We start from the raw sequence: 23,658 nt of genomic DNA, 5'->3' as shown, positions 1-23,658 counted from the left end.
GCAGTTTTTACAAAGGGAGGATCTTGGAGGTATTGAGCTTAGGAAGGCAAAGCCAAAAATTTGAAGCAGAACAAGATTTTGTAGAAAAATTATGGTTTTTTGGCCACACAACCTTGCCATGAATTTTAAGGAGAAAACCAACAGAGAGTCAAGGTCATGAGAGAACTTGTGGCTTGCAGAGCCAAAACAAAGCCCTTCTACACATGAAAGGAGAACAGAAACAGAGAAACAATAGCAAATGCATGGCAGGGCCATTGGCAAGTTTACCTGCAATCCAACACACGTAGACCTACTCAACATCCTGCTAAGATAAAGAGATTGTGCTAGCTTCATATTTGAGTCTCCAAATCCGTTTTGGGTGTGCTATAGGATCAGAATTGTTGATTAACCTGGTCCTTGTATCATAGACTTCATCCTATCCTTGTTTAGAAGATACAATTTTCCATGAGCTGAGTACTGAAAAGAATCTTTGTTAGCATCTAGGTGATGCATCGGCCTATTGCGCGAGTGGATGCACCGTATGGAACCTGAGATGTAAGCAGATCTTACCATCGTCAGGGGATGACAGAAGTTTCAAGGATCACGCAACAACTGGCTTTTAATTCTTCGATAGGTAGTCTGAGATTCCTAGACTGTTCATCGATGATTTTATCATGTTTTATAAAATTGATTTTCCCGTCTCACTTCCTCCTTTTCTGGAGTGAAATCGTTTTTTAATATTGAATGTCTTACTAATTGCTACCAGAGTGTCGATGGAGAAAAATGCAAGATTGGTGATATGTAGGATCATTGGATTGTGAATCGGTAGAATTGATTGCAAAGGGAGCATCTCTCATCACCTTTGCTTCGTTGCTTTGTGCCCTTGATTGCGTCTTCTTTACATTTGTTTGCTCACTTTCCTGTTTCAAAACGATGTCGCTTAGGTGATCATTTACAATGTCGCTAAAGGAAAGTTGAATCACTCGGCCACGTTGTCTAACGCGCTTTTGGATTGCTCCATTCCCCTCTGCCATTGTGCCTAAAGCTGCACCACATTGTTTCGACAGTAGTGAGCAAGGCATCACTGGGGCTAAAGCCAATGGATCGGTCATTACAAACAACTTACAATCTCACACGAATCCTAAATGTCAAGAGGTATTAATAAGGAAAGCCAGAGTAAGCGCACACAGACTTTCAGAGATTTGAGATTTATTTTCGTCGGGTAAAAGCTATTTAAGCTTCTATACTTCTGATGTTGTGAAAGAACACAACTCAAATGCAATATCACATGAAGCTAAACGGCTTCAAGCCCATAAACGGAGATAAAAAAGACGCCCGTCGTAGATACTATGGAAACGCCTATGTGGAAGAGATTGGTCTTCACGAACAAAGTGGACTTGAAAGGAGGCCTCGGGATAGCCTGGTAGCACACCTGAGCAGCCAGCATCAATGCGTATTTGTCTGATGGAAGGAGTCGTGCGAGAATTGTGCTATCAGGAGGAGGTGGAGTGGTTGTGAGTTGGGCATGAAGTTGGAGGTGGGCTCACAGAGAGAGAACTGGAGGTAGAAGTTGGCTAGAGCTAGGTCAGCGTGCTCACAGAGATAGTCGGAGGCTAGCAGGTTTCCATGCTGGAGGTTAGCGTGGAGGTTGGCGTGTGCAAGAGCGCGAGCTCTAGAGGTCTGCATGAGGACTGCAACGTGAGCTCAAGGTTTGTCGCAGCTGTAGTGTGAGCGTGCTGCAAGTCCACAGAATTTCTCTGCACATAGTCTGAAGGTCCCGTCATCAGAGCACCGGAGCAAGCTAGAGGTCCATCATAAAATTGGAGGTCCATCACCAGCATGTTGTGTAGCGTGCTGCAAGTCCATCACCAGTGTGCCGGAGGTCCGTCTCATCATCAGAGGGAGCAGCTTCGTTTTGCTGAGTGCGCAGGCAGCGTAGGATGTCCTGCCACCACTAAGAGGGATCTGTGAGATAGTCTTGCCAGAAGCACTCTTTCGGGTGTCCCACCACTGAGAGGGATCCGTCTTGCCAGAAGCGCTCTGTGCTTAACCCATCTGCAAAGCATGACCACCATGAAAAGAAGTTTCCCCCGCTGACAGAAGGTTTCGTGAAACAATCTTGCGCTTTCCTTGACCCATCTGCAAAGAATGACCACAACCTATGTCCTGCAGTACCTGAACTCGAAGGTTTTGAGGTTGTTCGGATACAGCCCTTCACCACGGGTATGACTCATGAGGATAGGAAAGCACAGGTCGTAGGGGACAATCTCGCATGCCTGGCTTCTTCAGCAAGGGACCTCGGGGGAAAGGCAGGTCTGCGTTTGATGGAGGGATCCCGAGCGTTGCTCAAGTTGTTGGAGGTCTGACGAAGGGCTTTGATGGCATCACTACGGGAAGGATAGGCCTTGTCGAGAGAGAGCTAGTGCAAAGGGGTCCGAAGAGAGCGGGGAGAGAAGGCGAGCGATGCCAGAGAGGGAGGTGAGGGAGCGTCTCGTGAAGAGAAAAGGGGAGGGTATTGGAGGAAGAAAAGGACAGCCAGGAATCCGAGAGGCATTGGAATTTGGAGGAGGAAGTAAAGAAGCCAAGCAACCTTGGCTAGCGATGGAGGAAATTTGAATGTGGGCGGCAAGTTGTAGGAGAGTTAGAGCGAAATGCCGTGCTGCATTCGAATTGGAGGTGGTGTTACAAAAGCATTCAATGCTGATCTACCCTTTGTAGCCTCTACACTTCACAATCTCTTCACTCCAGAGTCCAGCCCCAACCTTCCACGTGGAAGCCTCCAGCCTCCTCCCTAGAAACTCCCTTTGTCTGACGTGGGCTTGCTAGAGCCTCCCTCCATCCTTAATATAAAGTATATATCAGATAAGATAAGATAAGATAAGATAAGATATATATTTAAAAATTATATAGATACTGAATATATGATATTATATATATATATATATTATAGTTCATATAAATTTATAATATATTATACCTATTACATTTGTTTCTTTATTTATTTATTTATATTTATATACTACTTTGCTAATAATTTGCCCACAAACACTTAGATTAATTTGCACCTCCCATCGTCAATGTTTCTTGCAAGTGAGGAATTGCATCAGACCGATACAATGCACCTAGACACTGATTTCAATCCCAAAGAGGATTTTGGGCACCTATTATGTGTGTGTGTGTGTGTGTGTGTTGGTCTGTGTAGTATATAAAAATATTGTGTGTGTGTGTGTGTGTGTGTTGGTCTGTGTATTATATAAAATATAATGTGTAATATATAATATATATTAAAGGAGAAGAAATTTTTTAAGAAAAAAATTCGCTATATATATATATATATATATATGTATGTATAATATATATAATAAAAATATATAGATACTCTCTCTCTCTCTCTCTCTCTCTCTCTCTCTCTCTCTCACACACACACACACACGTCTCTCTCACTTTGTTGATATATGTATATGTTTATATGATAAATAAGTATATATATACATACATACATACATACATACATATATATATAATATATATATATATCTACTACTTCTTGCGCTCTCTCTCTCTCTACGTCAACTATGCTACCATGTGGCATGTGCCGCTCGCCAATTGTTGCTCGACTGCCACGTGGACCATGGTTACTAACATGTTGTCTTCGTGGGACTCGAGCTGTTGACGATCGCCGGTTGCGTGCCTTTTCTGGATTAGATATTGCTCCAATGCTCCAACATCACCTCACAATCTGCCTTCGCGTGACAGAGTCCAGACTGCCTCGCCCTGCACGACTGTGCAACTTGTGAATGCAGCAACATTGCAACGTCTCTGGCTCTTTGCAACTGTGCAGCTCGCTGCCTCTGTCAGCTCCATGTGGATTGTGCAGCTCGTGAGTCTTGCCACCGCCACGTGTTCTGGACCGCAGTTTCTCTGCCTTTTGCCATGTGTTGAACCTCTTGAACCTCGTCCCACATCCCGAACCTCCCCCGAAGCTCCCCCAAAGCCTTTCCTCATTGTGATATCTCTCTTTCTTTCTTTCTCTCTCTCTTTCCTCCCCCTTCCCAAATCAACTAGTCCCTGTTTCTTTCTCTCTCTCTTCCTAATCAACTCATCCCTCTAAGGGCATTGCTCAGTACTACTAGTAGTCGCTTTGTTAGCACTGCCTTCCAGGTAGCGCTATAGTTACACTTTTATAAAAAAGTGTCCCACACACTTTCTTGCCAAGTGTCCAAGATCCATTTTGGTTCTCTCTCTCTCTCTCTCTCTCTCTCTCTCTCTCTCTCTCTCACACACACACACACACACAGAGTTTGCAAATCATTCAAACTTTGCTATGCACGAGCTTCCATCATAGGAATTTGAAGGCATTGTTCACGAGTACTTATACTCACTTGTTACGGTAGGCAGCCTAAAGGGATGTTTGGCTTTTAAGAGCTCTCATGAAGCCACTTGTCTCAATTTCGTACGTTGATTTTGTCAAGATCTAATGGTATGGATTGAGGAGTGCTTTGCTTTGTGCTTTTTGTGCTTTTTGTGTAAACAAAACTCTTGGTAAAAGCATATGAAACTTAAAAAGCATACACACACTTTTCATGATAAATCTATATAAACGTTCCAACTTTGAAGCTAGAGCAAAACTCGTTCTGATTGAGGCATTGTGAAGAATACCGTAAAAAGAATACTCGTTCCAAACTCCGGTTCCTCAGAAATCCCAAGATCAAAGGCTCTGTCAAAACACATCTGCTCAGGTACGTGTTTTTTTGTCGTTTGCATTGCTTTTTCTGTCGTTTCCATTGCTTTGCGACCTTCTCTTCGCTAGCTAGGATGCCGAGTTGGGCGATTTTTATTTTTACATGCTTCAAGGAGAGAAGCCTGGATCTCCAAAAGCGCGGCACTATTGGTAAGAACGGACACCCACAGCGAGTGCCAGAGATCAATCCCTCGTGTGTCCTACCCTCCCAGCCTCCTCCTTTGTGATTGCTTTATTCTTCCTGCTCCCCAGCCGCTCTCTTAAGCCTCCACGCTGAAACAAAGTTGCAAGCTTAGCGTAGCTTTGCAATTAAGTGCCCTTGGCCTTCAGTCAGTACTGGCAATCGATTTCTGTGGTTTGGAAGAAAACATAGCCAATGCTCCAACCTTCACGGTGGTCGCAGATGAGATACATCGCTCCCCTCACAGCCAGCCAACCATCCCTTTCTGTCACCCTCAGCTCCTCCTCCACGATCTGTGATCACCCTTGCCCCACGAACCGAAAAGAACAAAAAAAAAGGGAATTCGAGGTAGCTAATCCCTCGAGTCTAAAGGGAGCCATCCAAGCAACAGTCCCCAGCATAAGCAATGGTGTTTGAAGTAGCTCTGTGGCGCTAATTAGTTTGATAGATAGCCATTTCAATTAAATTGCAAGTTGCTCATGATCCGGGTGGTGCTTTAGATCGTAATGAAAAGTTTTGCTGAAATCCTTGCAATTATTGGCGCTTCTCAAAGCTGTAGAACTAACTAATTTACGCTGTAATGGATTAGTAAATTTATGATTCGATTATGACATCGCCTCAATGTAGATTGCGATGTCCTTAGAATTCATCTCCTACTTGTTCTTCTGCTTGCCTTCGCTCGAACTTCGCTCGAATACAACGTCAATATTGGCAACTGGTATACTTCCTTGTAGGCATTCCCGCTTGCTTTCACTCCAATAGAACGTCCTATGGGCATTCACGAAGCCATGCATATTTCCTTCAACTCGCAGCCTCACTTTTCGAGTTAGGAACTCTCGATCAGCGTACCTCCTAACTGGCTTTCCTGAGGGGTAGTTCCTCCTTTGTTAATGGTATTGGGTAGATGTGATTCAATCAAATGGTTACAAAATTCTATCGTCACTTCAGAACAATGCTCTACGCTTGACAATAATGCCCAGTAGATTCACTAAACACTTAATGCTAATGCCCATCTAGATTTGTATGTAGTCAAAATAGTGCCTTTCACAAGGTAAGCTCTTGTAATCGTAGTTCCCAGACCCCTCCATAGTACAAAGAATCATTTATTCTGAAGACTTATTTTCAAACAGTCAAATCGTTTGCAGCCTTCACTTAACATCGAATGGGTTTCTTCTGAGGAATGGAATAGAGAGAGGTAGCGTCAAGCTTGTGGCCGAAACCTTGGTAGGCCAAAATGCCCTTGTAAACTAAATTTTGGTTCAAATGACTTATGGGAGGCTTCATCGTGCATTACATTTTTTCCACATGATAAAATTTTAGAACTTGTAAAACTCATTGTACGATATCAACTTTTTATCTTGGGGTATTTCCGCAAGGATCTGCTCATATGGTATATTGTTTGATTTCGTCTTAATTACCTTAAAACCCAAAATAAAAAAATTACAGATGCATGATAATGTTTTTGCACATGCTATTAACTTTGTACCTTGGAGTATTTCTGTAAGGTTTTGCTCAAATGGTATATTGTTTGACCATGTTTCCAACATAAAATTTTTTAAATATTTGTTGAGTTCACTATGCAATATCAACTTTGTACCTTGGGATATTTCTGCAAGGATCTGCTCATATGTTATATTAGCATAATTTTGACTTTGCAATTATAATATTATCACATAATTTTAAATTTCCTGTCGCTTAACTTTGTATTTTGCTTTCGTTTAGGATGTGTTGAACGTATTGACATGGCAACCAAAGAACATTCCAAAGAGTTGAAGAGGCTTTTTGCTTATATTCAAAGAGAAGTACTCTTACTTGTCGCACACATAGACAAGACAATGATCAAAAAAATCGAGGACGATGACACTTTGTTAGATGTATTCAAACAAAATCTGATGCAAAGGCTAAATAAAATCAAAGAGGTGTCAAACATACGAGATCAAGTAAAAGACATATTCAAAGATGTAACTTGGTCAAAAGAATTGGAAAAGCATGTGACGACCATCATAGGAAACATCACATATCATGCACAATATGTAGATGAATCACTATCTTCGAATGAGAACTATTTGGCTTGGCATAGTATGTGGAAACAAAGGAAAACTCATGGTATACGAGCAAATTTGTATGCGCCAACTAAGAAGAAGATTGGTCCAAATCCGCACAATGCTTCTACGCAAGAAGTGGACAGTATTGCTACGACTTTTTCTATAGCAACCTATACTGCCTGGTTGCAAGATCATGCATATGAAATATATAAGGATAAAAAAATCGGTGCTGGGCAACTTTTCCTAGCAAGAATCAAAGAAGTATCAGGCATCAATCCGATTGCTTATTATGTAGCGAAGAGTTTTAAAGGCAATCCAGAGAAAAGGGAGTCTACTTTTATGAAGGAATCAACAATGCAAGTTAAACATAGCATCCTGGTTCGGCCAATTGCTATGTCAATAAGTGCACCACATTGGATTTTCACACCATATTTTAATGGAGGGGACACTGTGCACATTTTTCAAAGAAACCAAAAAAAGGTTCATGCATTCCAAGCCTGAGTTAGAGATAAAGCAAATTCCTGCAAATAACATAGAACAGTTTGTGACTCTGCTACCAAAACTTTGTTTTGCTCTTTGCCTTGGACTTTAGAAGCTGCACGAACAAGGTTGGATCCACAATGATTTGCACAGTGGAAATGTCCTTCTAGACTATGCAACTACTATGCGAGTGCAGATTGGTATTTATGACTGGGAACGCGCTACACATGTAATAAATTCAAAGGAGAACTTGTTAGCCAAACATTCTAGTGAGGAAGATACTAAGTACAAGAATAGAATTGAGCTCAAAAGAGAGAGACTTGGCAAGATGGTTTGGCTAGTTCCTGAGCTATATGATGGTACTACAAAAAAACCTTGGACACCTACTTCGGACATTTTTTCTCTAGGTTGGATATTCTCAGAGCTTTGTAAAATCAGCCTTTACATACTAATTTCAAGTGTGCGACTGATCCATGCAAACTACTTTTTTTAAAAGATCCAAGAAATCCCGTTATAAGCTAGATTAATAATTTATTGTCGAATGATACCATATTTTGACATTGTTTCTATTTCAAACGTATTGCAGATGCATATGGTTGGTTTGTACAAGAACTTGGACGACGCTCAACTTGGAGTACAGATATGCTCATTGAGATCTAGGTAATATATTAGTTTCCTACATAAACGTGATACTCAATCTCCGCACTAATACTCTCGGTGATTTTAACTTCAGTGCACGAGAAAGGGCCCATTCCCTCGGATTATAACTCTTTGGGGAAGGAAGCGCACCACCTCCCCGCCCACACTATGTGGTTATATAAATTATATATACATACACACACACATATATATATATAATATATATATATATATATATATATATATGTTTTCCATTTATTTTTTTTTAAATAAATCGCTTTTGCATATTCTAAATTCTTCTTTTTCTGTTTCTATGTCGAGGTGTTCGCAAGAAGGGAATGCTCAACCACACACGTCGACTCGACGGACCTACTATTCTCAGCTTAAATTATAATCAGGTATTTTTCTTTTTTTAATTTTCGAGAAAAAAAGAAGGAAACTTTACAATGAAGGAAATCCTTCATAGTTCTACAAAGTTCATAAAGAAGAAACTCGCTACTTCAAGTTTGTTCTTTGTTAATGTTAGATTATTTGTAGAACACATAAACTAATTTTGTACTCGCTTGCTTATGATAGATGCACGACACCTACATTTAGAATAATGGCAATAGACAGGATTATAAAGAAACGACGCCTAGCTTTAACTAGGACGTTAGAAAAAAAGAAAAGGAAATTACAGCCCTCAACAATATCCTAGATGTTTTTAGACAGATTGCTAAGTGAATGGAATAGTGACTACTTGCAACACATTAAGAAGCTACAATTATGTGCATCATGTGGAAAATGCGAGCTTTGGACTGGGAAAAGAAAGAAACTTACACAATCTAATAGTCTACGACAATCCAACATAGTACCTCCTTGTTGCTTCTCCAATGTCTTGTTACACATACATGCAGAGAAGTCTCACGAAGAACTAGCAACATGCATGACTTGCAAGGCATGTGTATAACATCCTTTTTGAAAGCTCTACTCTGTTCCTTACGAAGCCGAGTACATGCAATCGATCCTTCGAGCAAATGTCTTCCATGTGCAAATGTTGTCACTATTAGATGTCAACCTAAATATAACAAGAGTCATGTGGTCTTTGGCAGCAGGACAATTGACATCAAGGTCATTATTGGATAATCCTTTAATATGTTGGAATCGCGAAGAGCGATTTTGCCAAAGCACTGAAGATTTTTTATCAGATACTAAAGACATCCTATCTCTAAATCTTGTCTCAAACCCATTGTTACAACGATACAAGACCATGCTTGAGAGGCCTCATCCGAGGCTAGGAATCAATGTTGTCACATTAGATGTTATCACAGAAATAATAGAAAAACGTTCGACTGATTCTCCATTTGAGGCAATGGGTGGTGCTCATGACATGAACTATTTGTCAGTCTTAGAGCGAATTGACCATGTTCCAAATAAATCACAATTTTCCAAGCCAACGACGAGAGAAGTCGGAACTATCATGATATGTACAGAGGGAAATTTGATCGAATGAGAAGTGATTGCAACACAAAATGCCATGATACAAGGCGAGGAGCTGACACTTGAGAACACGCTTTTTCCATTCATATTCCCTTTTGGTCATGATGCACATCATGGCCGACTCTTCTTTCATGAGTACTTAAAAATGAGAATTTCAACATTCTTCTCGCTATTCACATTATACAAACCATATTTATTGCTCATGTACCAAGTCCGCCAAGCATTCACAATAGCGCATGGGACACAAACTGCTATTTTACAAAGAGATATCGATCGGAAGCACTGCGAAAGACCAAACGTGACAAACGACGAGTTAATGAGAGACGTTTTAAAGTTTGAAATCCCGACAATAATCCCAGGCTCGCCCTCTTGGCATCGCAGGAACTTGAAGGATCTAATGACAATGGTTGATGAGTGGGGCCTACCTCACATATTCTTAACGTTGATAGTTGATGAGGTTATGGACACACGATGGTTAGAGTTTGACGACCTTGAAGAACTCGTCAAGCAATATAATCTGCAATTCACTTGGCAAGACTATCCCATCAAGTGTGAGTGTGCAATGATTTTCCACCTGAGACTCCAAAAGTTTTTACAGCAATACATCTTAAGTGACAACGGCTTATTGGGAAGGGTACAGCATTACTTAGTTGGATACAAAGTGCAGAGTCACGGATCACTCTATGCGCACATTATGCTATGGTTACATGACGATGACGTTGAGCGAGTAACGAATGAAATAGATGCTCATGTCCCGTTCGAAGAAGACAAGGCTTCACAGCTTCCACACCATTCTTTAGAAATGAAGTTATGCAAGCTTGTCTAAAGAAAGCAGATGCATAGATGCAATAGCGCTTGTAAGACCGATCCACGACCGTCTGCCAAGTGCAAGTATGGTTTTCCTTTTGACAACCATCCAGAGATGAAGGCATCTGTAGATCCACAGACACATCGATGGATGTACTACCGACCCAGCTAACAACACTGGAATGTGGTCCCATATCATGCTGCATTATTGCTATTATGGCAAGGGCACATGAACATTCAAAGAATCACAAACACCGGCCTCTCATACTACTTGCTAAAGTATGCCATGAAGATGGAGCCCGTAGGAAATTTAAACTTGAATATTGAAGATGCAAAGCGATTGGATCTTGAGACACTTGATCCATTAAAGCTGAAGATGGTTGCCGCATACGTGCTATCCAAACCAACATCACCAATTGAGGCAACATTGACGTGTTTACAAGTACCCACTATTCATCGCAGCGAGGCTATATACTCGATCGACTCCTCACCGCTCGAGCTTCGACAAAGGTACTTGCGAAACTACTATGTCACAATAATCCATCCTATCGATACATATTGTGGGCATCCAATCGTACTAGAGCAGCTCACGTTTTATGAATATTGGAAGTCATTCACACCCCAAAAAGAACGAAGGTGCAATACAACACAGGGTACAATGATAGACTCATCCAACAACTATGTATATCCGAGCACACGGCTCATCCGCTTCACTGACTACCATCCAGCTCACCACTTTGAGGGCTTCTTCTTCAATCAGCTGCTTAAAAGGATCCATTTCAGAAATGAACATGAATTGCTCTCTCCATCCATCGAACAGGATCGTACTTTCTCAAATGTCACATTCGTGGAATTATCCAAATGGAGTAGGACATCAAGATGCTCGTCTCAGCTTACAATAAGATTCATATGCTAGTTGATGAAAAACGATAACAATTAACCAACATGATATTGCAAAAGAGTCCTTTACGAGCGCTCGACGATACTTCCCTCACCATTTGCGACGATGCAAGCGACAATACACTAGAAATCAGTCGCATAAGAATCCTGCAACTACTAGATGAGTTCAAGGAGATGCAGACCTCGACCTTGACCGAAGATCAAAGAGCTATTTACAATAACATTTTTGAGACACCAACGGGATTGCATATTGTTTGCGGCACACCTGGGTCAAGAAAGACGTTCATGATCAAGTACATAACTTATCATCATGTCCTACATGAGTAGAGAGGATGCACGACGATATAACAACAATATCCTGAGATCGCAATTTCCAATAATTGACATCATGCAAGTACAGGTCGTATTGAATGCAGATAACATTCCAGAATTACAAGATTGGATAATCGATCTAGATTTCCACGAGCTTTACCACATAGCGATTGGTGCTAGGATCATGCTAACAGAAAATATTAATTTGACAATAGCTTCTGCCAATGGGACAATAGCAACTATTCGCAACCTGGAGTGGCATGGAACAACAGGCATGTTGACAAAGATTCATGCCATCATCTCTTCCACATGCGAGCCTATTACACTCAGATGCTCAAAGCACACACGAAAGGTCCTAAACGAGACTTGGTACCACAAGACAACATTTCCAATCACACTTGCTTATGCAATAACTGGACACAAGTCACAAGGCTTGACACTACATGGAAAGACATTAATCATCATACGTGAATCGTTTGCTCCAGGATTGATGTACATCATGCTGTCTCGAGTCACGAGCCGACGACCTCTTCGTATCTTGCATAGCATAAAACCTTCCGACTTTGTGCCCATGCCTCATATAGTATACCCACCACAATCTAATTAAAAAAGGTCATATCCATTCACCATCCATTAATCGATACGACATTTTTATCAATTAAAAACTAAAACGCTAAATATATAGTTTAGCATATAATCTCAGACCTGCACTTTGAAGCCAATCAAACATTCTACAGTCCTTCATTGTATAACTCAGTCACTATTTATTTTGGCAGATCGTACAAAAGGGACGCCTCTTTTTTACTCAAAAAATGGCTACTACGAAAGAGGTACGTATGCATTCCTAACTATTTTCTTTGAGAAAACCATTCTATTTAACATCAATCTACATTTTTATTCATACATTTATTCTCATTTTTCAACTTTTCCAACTGTTCAAATGAAAAGCCATAGAAAAAAAGGAAGAAGAAGAATGCACCTAAAAAAACAGAAAAAAGAAAGCAAGATTTTCTTCAACGATAAATAGATGAGAAGAGCAAACGTGGCAGGCATACAACCACAAGAATATATCTTTGGATTTGGTTCATATGAGAAATACCATCCCTTGATGGAAAAAGTAACAGAGATTCTGAAGGATAGACCTAGAGGGAGCAATGAGCTCACAGATGGATTGATAAAACACATTATACAAAAGCTATCCAATGGCCAGGAGACCATGGATCAGTTGTTGCCGTGCACAAAAAGCACAAGTGCACTTTGCCTTTAAGGTCGAACTTGAGGAGCTTGCCGATCTTGACCTATGGGCCATTAGAAGCAATCTTCCCAGAACCCAAGAACCAGCCTAATCAAGGTAAAACTCTACCGACAATATAAAACATCCTTTTGAAGTATGTTTTTTTTTCCATATAATACATTTAACTTTCACTCATGCTTTATTTAATTTCACGATCAGGAAACATAAAGAAGGAACCAGCCATGTAATACATTTAACTTTCGCTCATACTTTATTTAATTTCACGATCAGGAAACATAAAGAAGGAACCAGCCATGTAATACATTTAACTTTCACTCATACTTTATTTAATTTCACGATCAGGAAATAGAAAGAAGGAACCAGCCATGTCAAACAACAATACCACATCGGTAACAAAATTTATCCATTGCATCACTTGTCTACGGAATGGGAAAAAATATATTGGACAAACTACAAACATTGAAACACGTCTGAAACAACACAAAGCTAACCTACCATCTAAAATGATGGATGATGTCCATAGGTACAAACCATTTGAAAAAAACTTCAACGTGGAGATCTTGGCATCAACTCTTAATACAGTGGAAGCGAATAACTTAGAACATCAATACATTGCTCGAATGGACACAACATCGGGCTCAAAGGGTTACAATAATATAAAAGAACACCTTGCGCGCACGAAAAAATATTACTACTTAAAGCAGCACAATTTGATTTAAGCAACAATGTCATTTGTCTAGCTTCATTTCCAAACATTTAGAATACAATTCATATCATTCTTCTTCTTCTTTATTCGTTGTTTTTATTTTTTCTATGCACTCATATACATGAAATTAAATCAAATATTCGTAAATATAGAATTTCAAATTCCACTTTATGATTTTCATTTATTCTATAGCTAACATTACCATTCATGCATTAACAATTTCTAATTCTAGTTTAATATTTTATAGGTAGTTTTCCATTATTTCAAAAAATACTTTCTACATGGTTAATCTCATTGCTCTCTTTCACCTTAGTTTTCGTTTCAAATTGAATTTGTTCTTACTAAAGGCGATTTTCGAAGTTGGAACATTCGATTGGTAATCAAAATCAACATGGCCCACTCTCGTGCTGCCACCATTCTCAGCTCTACCTGCAACACATGGCATCTCGGCTTGGGTTCCTCGTCCTCAGCGATGGGCGAGCGACCAGTCAAGTACTCATTGCAGAGTGTAGAGCAATCTGAACAAGGTTGCATTTGGGTCCGAGGGAGGTAAAGATATTAGAGAGCGCATGCGCTCTCTTTGTTTCCAATCTGTATTATTTAGCGGCAGTTGCAAATCGGGGAGAGAGAGAGGCGAGGGACTGATTGCTCATCGTGTTATTTAGATCACATAATTGGGTCGTTCTTTCAGGTTTTGGTTTCGGCGAGAAATTTTTCATCCTTGCGATCCTCAATGTCTTTTGAGTTTGCAGACATGAATTTGTCCTGTGTAGTAGAATCTTTGGGCAGACATGAGGTGCCGCTCAAGGGTTGTGTGCTTCCCTTGCTCTCGAAGCTCATTGGCTACTCCATCATTGCCTCATCTGTAGTTTGCAAACTTCCATAGGTGCGTTAAATTTCATCAAGAGTTGCTTTATTAGCCAAGGCAATGCCTTGTCTCGTCCCTTAATACGTTACACGACGTTTTATGAACTTGGAATCACACAAGCGCAGAAACTTAGAGCTCAGATTACCTGCCTACTTATGGAGTGCATAATGGTGGATGCGATGTATAACTTTGCATGGTGCAGCCTATTGAAAGTCTAAAAGTGCCGAGACTAATGGCTCAGACCCAGTGCTACTTTCTATCTCTGTTATCGGCACGATGATTGAGATCTTTTAGTGTCAATTGAATGAAGTGGATTGAGATTTTACGTAGATCATCACGTAGTCGAGTTTTTGAATCGATTACATGAGGGAATTCTTGATGTACAATATAGACACGCTGTTGGGGCTGACTAAGTCGATAGGGAATGACATTACTCCATGCCACACTATGTTGTCAATGACTTGCGACCTATCCTGCTTAGAAAAGTGATCTTCGTTTTATTTAGTTTGGGTATGTTATTGAGTTCATGTTGATATATTTTCCTAATACTGTATTTATTAAATGATGCGAGGGTTCCATTTTTAGGCTCCTAGAGTTTGGCATCTACAGAAGGCCTTATCACTAATGAGGCATGTTCTGCAGATATACCTGATAGTAAAGAACAAAAGCATAAAGGGACTTAACACTGCAGCTTCCGAATTAGAAGTTGTTGGTTTCACCATTGCTTTGGCATATTGTATGTTCAAGCAACTCCCATTTTCAGCTTATGGGGAACTTGTTTTCCTTCTAATACAATGTAAATTTTTTCGTCTTTATCAAATCTTCATGCTTTCAAAGAAGTTTCAGCTCACTATAATCGTTATTTATATATAGATTTACTCAGAGTGAAGTATTTTAGTAGGTGAACTTTAGTGACCGGAAATGAAATTAGAACAAAAGTGCACTTACAGTTTGTTTTTTCCTAGCTATCATATAGATGGCGCTAATGTATTACTATTCCCCACTTGGCATTAGCACATGGATGAAAATTGGACTGTATCCTCAACTGTAAAATTTGTGGCAATTTTGAACCAGGTTGTGGAAAGAAAGTTTCACTTATTTCATCTCTATAAGGTCGATATAGAAAGGTGGGTTCTTATTCCCTATTTGGCTCCCTTATTTTATTACCACATTTGTTTATCCGTGAAAAGAATTTCTAGTTCCTTGAGTTAATAGATGGGATGGTTCTCATACTTCTTTTATTTTTTACTTCTCGACGGCCGCAGTTCTGCTCAGGTCTACATCCAGTCCTCATATCATTTTCCTTAATGCTAGGGAATTTTTTTCATACCAGTGAGGTGTAGGAGCCTTGGCACTTTGGAGATGAAGCTTGGTACACAGTAAGCTATAAGTCTTGGAAGGCCTGGCTTAAAGCTGCGAAGAGAAATTAGGGATGTATTACTTGCTTCAGATCACTTTATGTGAGAAAACATTAGAGTGAGTTATTTAGTTATGCCCATAAAAGTGATAATGCTAGGGTTGGCATAGCTAGAAATGATGAGGTCTATAGACATCTCTCTCTCTAGATACACTTGGAGAGAGAGAGAGAGAGAGAGAGAGAGAGAGAGAGAGAGTGATACCAGCACTCCTGAAACCTCTGATCTGCAAGCAAACATAAGAACACACCAAATGTGAGGAATCTGAGCAGGTTGCTCACCACCCAACCATGACATCTACGGGATGCGATCTCGAATTAGGAGATGTCCCCTTTGAGCCATGAGCCGAGCTACTAGCACGAACCCCCAGCCAGATCCTAATTAACCTGGTGTCCCATACCACTAGGTGGCACCGTGAAGCCTGGGATCTACTGTTGGGCGTTGGGCTATGCTATGATGCAGGTGCGCGGTCGTGACTCATTCCAGGATCAGACCTAGCACCTAGGAATGAGACTTGCTCCTATCGGCTCTCTAAGAATTGAACCCTTGGGCCCCTTATATAGACTCGGGCCCAGCGTCAAAAATATGAAGACCGCTAACTGGTTCGTACCCTTGCCACTCAACCCGAGAATCAAGTCTGCCTAGCCCTAAGCCTCCCTAGGCTACCTGAGCTAGTCTTGTGTACCTAGTACACGTAAGATACCAATCCATGCAGATGACATACTTCCCCTCCTTTAAGAACTCACTCTTGAGTTCGCTAAAAAACTTGGGAATGTCCTCTAGAGGTTCTGTAATGTCTCCCATGTTGCATCCTCCTTAACACGATCCTTCCACTTGATCTTATATTCCGTGAGAGTTCTATTACGAATCTGTCTTTCATGAAATTCAAGAATATACTCAGGTTTGTGTGGAATAAAAGTCAAATCTGTAACGTCTCTGTAACTTCTACTATTTCTTGAGGAGAAATAAGTTCATCATCCTCACCCAGTAACTCTTTTAATCTACTAACATAAAATACTAGATGTACTTTAACATCAGGAGGCAATTCTAGTTTATATGCAACTGTAGGAAGTTTGATTTACATGACTATTACCAGGCCAGATTTGAGCTATGCTGTTGGGTTGGTAAGTCAGTTTATGCAGGCTCCAAGGAAACCGCATTTGGATGCGGCTAGACGCATACTCAGGTATGTGAAGTCCACATTGCAGTATGGACTATTTTATGAGGCTAGGGTTCAGATACAGTTGCATGGATACACTGATGCTGATTGGGCTGGTAGCATTTCACATAGACGATCTACCAGTGGATATGTGTTCTCTTTTGGGAGTGCTGCAGTCACTTGGAGCAGTAAGAAACAGCCTACAGTTGCCTTGTCGAGCACAGAGGCTGAGTACAGGGGTGCAGCAATGGCTGCATGTGAGGTAGCTTGGTTGCATAAGCTACTCTATGATATGCATCAGTCTACAGATGGGCCAGTTGTCATTTATTGTGACAACATGAGTAGTATACATTTGGCAAAGAACCCAGTCTTTCATGCCAGAACAAAGCACATTGAGGTGCATTATCACTATGTGTGGGAGAAGGTTTTACTAGGTCTTATTGATCTAGTTTATGTCAGCACAGAGGATCAGGTAGCTAACATATTCATGAAAGCATTGGGCGCAGAGAAGCTGCGCAAGTTCAGAGACCTGCTTGGTGTGCAGGATTTGGGATTGAGCTCGAGGGGGAGTGTTGAGATATCGAGCTCCACTCGCGATATGCCAGGGTGACTGTTGTGCATTTATGTCACCAACTTGTTAGCTGGAGATGCGGTTGGTACACCGCCCACGAATAATAGCTGGATGACAGCTATCCTTATCTACACTAGTTCGTGGCTCAGTTAGTATGCCACCTTAGTTAGTTGAGTTTGGTTTGAGACCCACATATAGGGTTCTTCTATTTTCTTTGTACGAGAGTTCTTTTGGCTTTCACAACTAAGAAGAGGAAAACTGTTTTCAGCCTCCACCTTTGTGTGTATTCCCCCATTGTGCATGTGAGAAAGCTGCAAGTGAGACTCCTTCCCTCTCTCCCACAATCTTCACATCTACCACCCCCATTCCCACTCCCTCTCCCACTCCCACGCCCATCCTCCCACCCCACCCCTCCCACTCCCTCTCCCACTCCCATCCTCCCACCCCCACCTCCCCCATTCTCACTCCCTCTCCCACTCCCACGCCCATCCTCCCACCCCCACCGCACTCCCATCTGCCCCATTCCCACTCCCTCTCCCACTACTCCCACTCCCACTCCCACCCCCACCTCCCCTTTTCCCACTCCCTCTCCCACTCCCACTCCCATCCTCCCACCCCCACCCCCACCCGCACCTCCCTCAATCCCGCTTCCTCTCCTTGCCTCTCCTACTCCCACTCCCACTCTCCCTTCTCCCACTCCCACCCTCCCACCTCCCACTCCCATTCCGACATTCCTACTATCAATTCCACTCCTAGTTATGAATCCTAATTAAAACTATTGCTTAAATAAATGATATTACTAAAAACACTCAGGATTTAAGGTTTAGGGTTTGGTGGTTTGGGTTTAGGGGTTAGGCTTTAGGGTTTAGGGTTTGGTGGTTTAGGTTTAGGGTTTGGGGGTTAGGCTTTAGGGTTTAGGGTTTAGGGTTTGGGGGTTAGGGTTTAGGGTTTAGGTTTTGCGGGTTTACGAATTGGGGTTTAGGGATTAGGGTTTAGGGTTTGGGGATTAGGGTTTAGAGTTTAGGGTTTGGGAGTTAGGGTTTAGGGTTTAGGGTTTAGAGATTAGGGATTAGCTTTTACTTTCTATCCCAAAACTGCTTTGCAGCTGGAAGCTGCACCTTGTAGGTGTGATTGCTAGGTGTCGTGGACAGCCCTATCCTATGCACAAGTTTGTAATTAACAAAATTGTGAGAGTTGCTTGGGTCAAAGAGAATGTGAAGTCTTTGGTCCCTTACTTCTACATAAACTTGGGAGTCATAAAAGATCATGGGGGTCAAATAATGAGTTATTAAAAGTGCAATTACATGACATTTACAGAAATACCTGTCATTGAAACTTGATTAGCTCCCTTAGCTTTGGTACCTTGACCCGCATGGAGCTTCGGTCTCGACACTTGCATCTGGTTCTTACGCTTAGGACATGTTCTTAATCTGAAGCTTGCACGAGTCAAGCAAACCATCCACAAAGAAACCTAACAAGGTAACTGGATCCATCTTTGTAGCTCTGGCCTGCAAATCCCGAAACCTCTGAAGATAAACCTAAAAAGTCAAATTCAGCTTGGACATATCGAGGGCCTTGAGCTTGCCTACGATATCGTAATCTTCCTCCTTCAAAAATTATTTCCTGAAGACCTCTTCAAATTCTATCCATGTTATAGGCTTGGGTCGAAGTTCCTTCCACCACAATAAAGCCTTCCTTGACATATACCCTATTGCAAGTTGCATCTTCTTGTCATCTGGGTAAGGGTGAAATTGGAAGTGTACTTGCCACTTGTGCAACCAAGTGTCAACCCCTCCTTGGTACGAGACTTGTGATCTCCAAGAAAAGGATCTGGAGTGATATTCGGACCTAACACTAAAGCCAAGGCGTCCACAGTGAGAGCACCTGAACAGTGCTTGTGAAAAGTGAGAGTGAATTTTGAATCCCTTAGAGTCGTTATGTCAACCCCGTTTGATTCGTATTAACTCGCTCGAACTTTTCATCGAGAGAAGTGGTGAATTCACTAAAGGCAGTCTTCATAATCAAATCATCATAGAGGCCCTAGTCATCATTTGCATGGTAGTTCATATCTTGATCACCCATAGCGAGCCCGGGGTTTATTGAATCAGCCATAAAGAAAGTGGAGTAAGGGAAGCTTTGAAGGCCAAAGGGAATCACGAGGAAAGGAGTAGACAACAGTGAAGACAAAATTCCAAAGCAGGCAGCAAGCAACGAGCTGCCAAGAGATTGGGTCAGGAGGGAGCAACGATGAAGCAGAGTGGTAGCAGGTTGACGAACTGGAAGGCAATGAGAGGGGAGTTGTTCTTGATTGGGAACTGTAGCGAGCCAGCCCAGGCTGACGGGTTCTACTCGAAGATGGCGAGTGAATAGCTAGATGCATGCACTCATGGACTATGAGCTGGAGCATGAGAGATGGCTGCTTGAGACAAGAGCGCCAAATTTAGGTTTATAGTAGCCTGCACACCTAAAAAGAACACCCCTACTTTTAGTGGGGCCTTTGCTTTTATTTAAAGCTTTCCCAATTCGAATTGGACGTAGCTTTCCTAGACCGAATTGCATCCAAACCAGTCTCGAGAGACTGGCATCTGTTGCGCACCACTTCTCGCTTCTGCCATCAACACCCGCTCCCTAGTACTCATCCCAAAGGATGCATGCAGCCTTCCATCCCGTCGTCCTTGCTCTTGGCTTTCCCTCTGGCATCTCGCTCCTACTTCTTCCCTAGGCCATCCCCTAGAACTAACGATCAACACCAAAACTCTTTCCCTATCAAACGATCTTTCTCTTAGCCTCTCTTCCACTCCACCCTGCTTCCTTTGAATTCACCCTTCTCTCTCTCTCTCTCTCTCTCTCTCCTTCCTTATTTCCCAATCCAAAACCACAACCCTTAACAAGGAACCAATCAAGCACTTGCAAGGCATGAACATGAATTTTGAAATTGAGGCATACCTGGAGAAAAATTCGTCCAAAATTCTCGCAATAGAGATTCCTACCTCAGGAGTTGGCTTTGATACCAACTGACACGACCCCAACACTTTTGAAACCTTTGAACTGCAAGCAAACACAAGAACACACCAAACATGAGGAATCTGAGCAGGATGCTCATCACCCAACCATGAAACCTGCTCACCACACAACCATGACATCTATTGATACATCCCAAACTGATTTCTTTCAGCTTTTCATTGAATCACGGGCATAGGCACTTGGTTTATCCTTCTAGCCAACCTCGTTGGTTGCAAGCTTCTCTGCTAAAAATCCAGAAGGATGTGTTTTTATAAAAGCTTTCTGCTTGCTTAATCCCAACGAGCCCCAAAACTCCCTAGATGAATCTAGTATGCCACATGTCTTAAATTTAGGGTCCTTCCTTAATGCATTATTTACACCTCTCTTGGGATACACCTCTCTTGGGATATCTTTGAAACATTTGCCCCTAGGCACATTTCATGCATTTAGGTCCCTTAGCCTTAGATCCACCTAGTCTAGTGCCATGTCACCCACACCAAGGACCTTGACCTTTATTCCTTTTTGATCTTTTACATGAAGCCCAAACAAATATAATACAAACATTGATCCTTTAAAGGAAAATGTCGACTGACCCTTTCAAGGTCATGTTACCTCGACTTGAGCATAACATTCCTTCCCTCTTCAGCATCAGCGTCCTCGATGATAAAGTCTAGGAACATTATCTGTAACTGGTATACGGATTCCCAGGTAGCTTCTGATAGAGGTAGACCATGCCATGCAACCAACACCGTGGGTATCTTTCGATTGTGTACTTGCATTATTCCTGGGTCCAAGATTCCTGTTGGTTTGCGTCTTGCATTATCCTCTATCTCCTGAAACAAAACAATACCCTCGATTAGTGAGTCACCTGTATGCAAAAATTTCTTTAAACGAGAAACATGAAGCACTGGGTGCACCTTATAACCCTGTGGCAATTCTAATTTATAGGCTACCTTGCCTATTCTTTTTAGAATTAACCATGGCCCACAATATCGAGGTGATAACTTAGCACACTTTCCTGCAGTCAAAGACTTAGAGTGCAAAGGAACTCTGAGAAAAACTTTTTCTCCTTTCTTAAATTCTCTAGCGGATCGGTTTTCATTCGGTTACGCCTTAGCTCTATCCATAGCTTGGCGGATGTTAGTTCTCGCAAGTGGCATCTCCCGCATCTGAACCACAAAGTTCGCGGCACTAGGCACTTTCTGAGGTATTCCAACTATAGTTGGATTCGCTGGCCTATAACCATAGTTTAGCTCAAACAGACTGAACCCTGTAGCAGATGTAGGCAAGTTCTAACAATGGCAACCACTTGTCCCATATATGTTGCCTCAATGACACATATGCTCTAAGCATATCCTCTAAAATTTGGTTGATTCTTTCCGTCTGACCATCTGTTTTTGGATGATCCCCACTGCCCATTCCCAACTCAGTCCTTAGTGTCTCAAACACCGCACTCCAAAAATGACCGGTAAATTTGACATCTCTGTCTGACACTATGGATTTGGGTAATCCATGCAAACGAAATATATGTCTAATAAACAAATCCGCCACTTGCGGGGCACTAACAGACTCTCTAGTTGGAATGAAGTGATCCATCTTGGTAAGACGATCAACCACCACAAGTATAAAATCATATCCACCTTATGTCATAGGCAGACCTACAATAAAGTCCATGGAAATGCTCTCCCACTTACCTAGTGGTATCTCCAAGGGCTGTAAAAGTCCAGGTGGCTTCACCCGCTTTGCCTTACTTACCTGACACGAAAAACAACGCGTCACATATTCATGAATATGCTTTTTCATCTTTGGCAAAAAAAAATCTCACTTCACGAGATCATATGTCTTCTCGACTCCTGGATGTCCCGCACATGGGCTATCATGGCATTGTTGAATGACTCTCTGCCTGAGATCATTCTGATTAGGTACTACTACCTTGCCATTTCTTTTCAGCATACCATCCCTTATGGCATATCTTGCATAAGTTTGGCCTTTTCTGGATGCCAGGTCATCCTTTTCCCCGGGTTTTAATACATGAGCCTTAGGCCAAAGGCTCTGGATGAACTCATCCACCTTTTGAGTTTCTTTTATCTCGGTTATTAGAGCACTCTCTAACACCGTGAAACTCATGTTATGCATAATGCATGACAGCGCATCAGCAACTTTATTATCCTTCCCTCTTCGGTACCGAATCATCAAATTAAACTCCTGCATGAGTTCTGCCCACCTAGCCTGGCAGCCTCTCAAGTCAGGTTGTTTACAAAAATGTTTCAGAGTATCATGATCAACATCCACATAAAACTCTGATCCATACAAATAATGTCTCCATGTTTTCAAAGCATGGACAACAGCATACAACTCTAATTCATGAGTTGGCCAATTACGTTGAGAGGGAGAAAGCTTCTTGCTTTCAAAGGCTACTGGCCTTCCCTCTTGGAGGAGAATTGCTCCTACCGCAATGCCACTTGCATCAGTTTCAAGGAAAAACGGTTTCTGGGGATCAACTATTTTTAACACCGGTCCTAAGACCACAACTTATTTTATGGTGTTAAAACTTTCCTGTTGATTTCGTCCCCATATAAAAGGTACTTTATCTGAGGTCAGATCAGTCAATGGTGATACTATTTCGGAATATCCTTTGATATGCCTTCGATAAAATTGGACAAATCCCAAGAATGAACGCAAAGCCGTCAAACTCTGAGGGATTGGCCAAGTCAATATCGCAGCCACTTTCTTTGGATCCATTTCTACCCCCTCAGGAGTAATTATGAATCCTAAATATTCAAGTCTTACCATACACAGTATAGTTTTCTTTTTATTTACATAAAGACTGGCTTTCCTCAAAGTACTAAACACTATTCTTAAGTGTTCGTGATGCTCAGTAATACTTTTACTGAATACCAAAATATCATCAATAAAGTGTACTACAAAGTTTCCGATATACGGACGTAGTAAAACGTTCATAAGCATGATGAATGTAGCTGGAACAAAACAATACCCTCGATTAGTGAGTCACCTATATGCAAAAATTTCTTTAAATGAGAAACATGAAGCACTGGGTGCACCTTATAACCCTGTGGCAATTCTAATTTATAGGCTACCTTGCCTATTCTTTTTAGAA

General features: G+C 41.5%; 1 long non-coding RNA gene and 1 pseudogene across 2 annotated transcripts in view; one reads left to right on the top strand and one right to left on the bottom strand.

Moving 5' to 3' along the window:
- Nucleotides 1–1,311: 1,311 nt before the first annotated feature.
- On the bottom strand, nt 1,312–2,483 carry LOC147903280 (uncharacterized). The gene is made up of 2 exons (XR_015543739.1): nt 2,155–2,483; nt 1,312–2,034 (listed from the first exon to the last, which is right to left on the bottom strand). It is a non-coding gene; the product is annotated as an uncharacterized LOC147903280 (long non-coding RNA).
- An 11,506-nt stretch (nt 2,484–13,989) lies between these two features.
- LOC147903279 (mannose-P-dolichol utilization defect 1 protein homolog 1-like) overlaps nt 13,990–23,658 on the top strand; it is a 28,518-nt pseudogene continuing 18,849 nt past the window's right edge. Inside the window, exons 1-3 of the transcript XR_015540802.1 lie at nt 13,990–14,410; nt 15,035–15,188; nt 15,358–15,427. The product of XR_015540802.1 is annotated as a mannose-P-dolichol utilization defect 1 protein homolog 1-like (transcript). The remainder of the gene's footprint in view (nt 14,411–15,034; nt 15,189–15,357; nt 15,428–23,658) is intronic.

The sequence above is a fragment of the Dipteris shenzhenensis genome, chromosome 3 (assembly GCF_047967505.1).
Source record: "Dipteris shenzhenensis isolate YYH24624 ecotype China chromosome 3, Dip_SZ_1.0, whole genome shotgun sequence".
Lineage (NCBI taxonomy): Eukaryota > Viridiplantae > Streptophyta > Polypodiopsida > Gleicheniales > Dipteridaceae > Dipteris > Dipteris shenzhenensis.
This window is presented reverse-complemented; position numbering and strand designations above follow the sequence as displayed.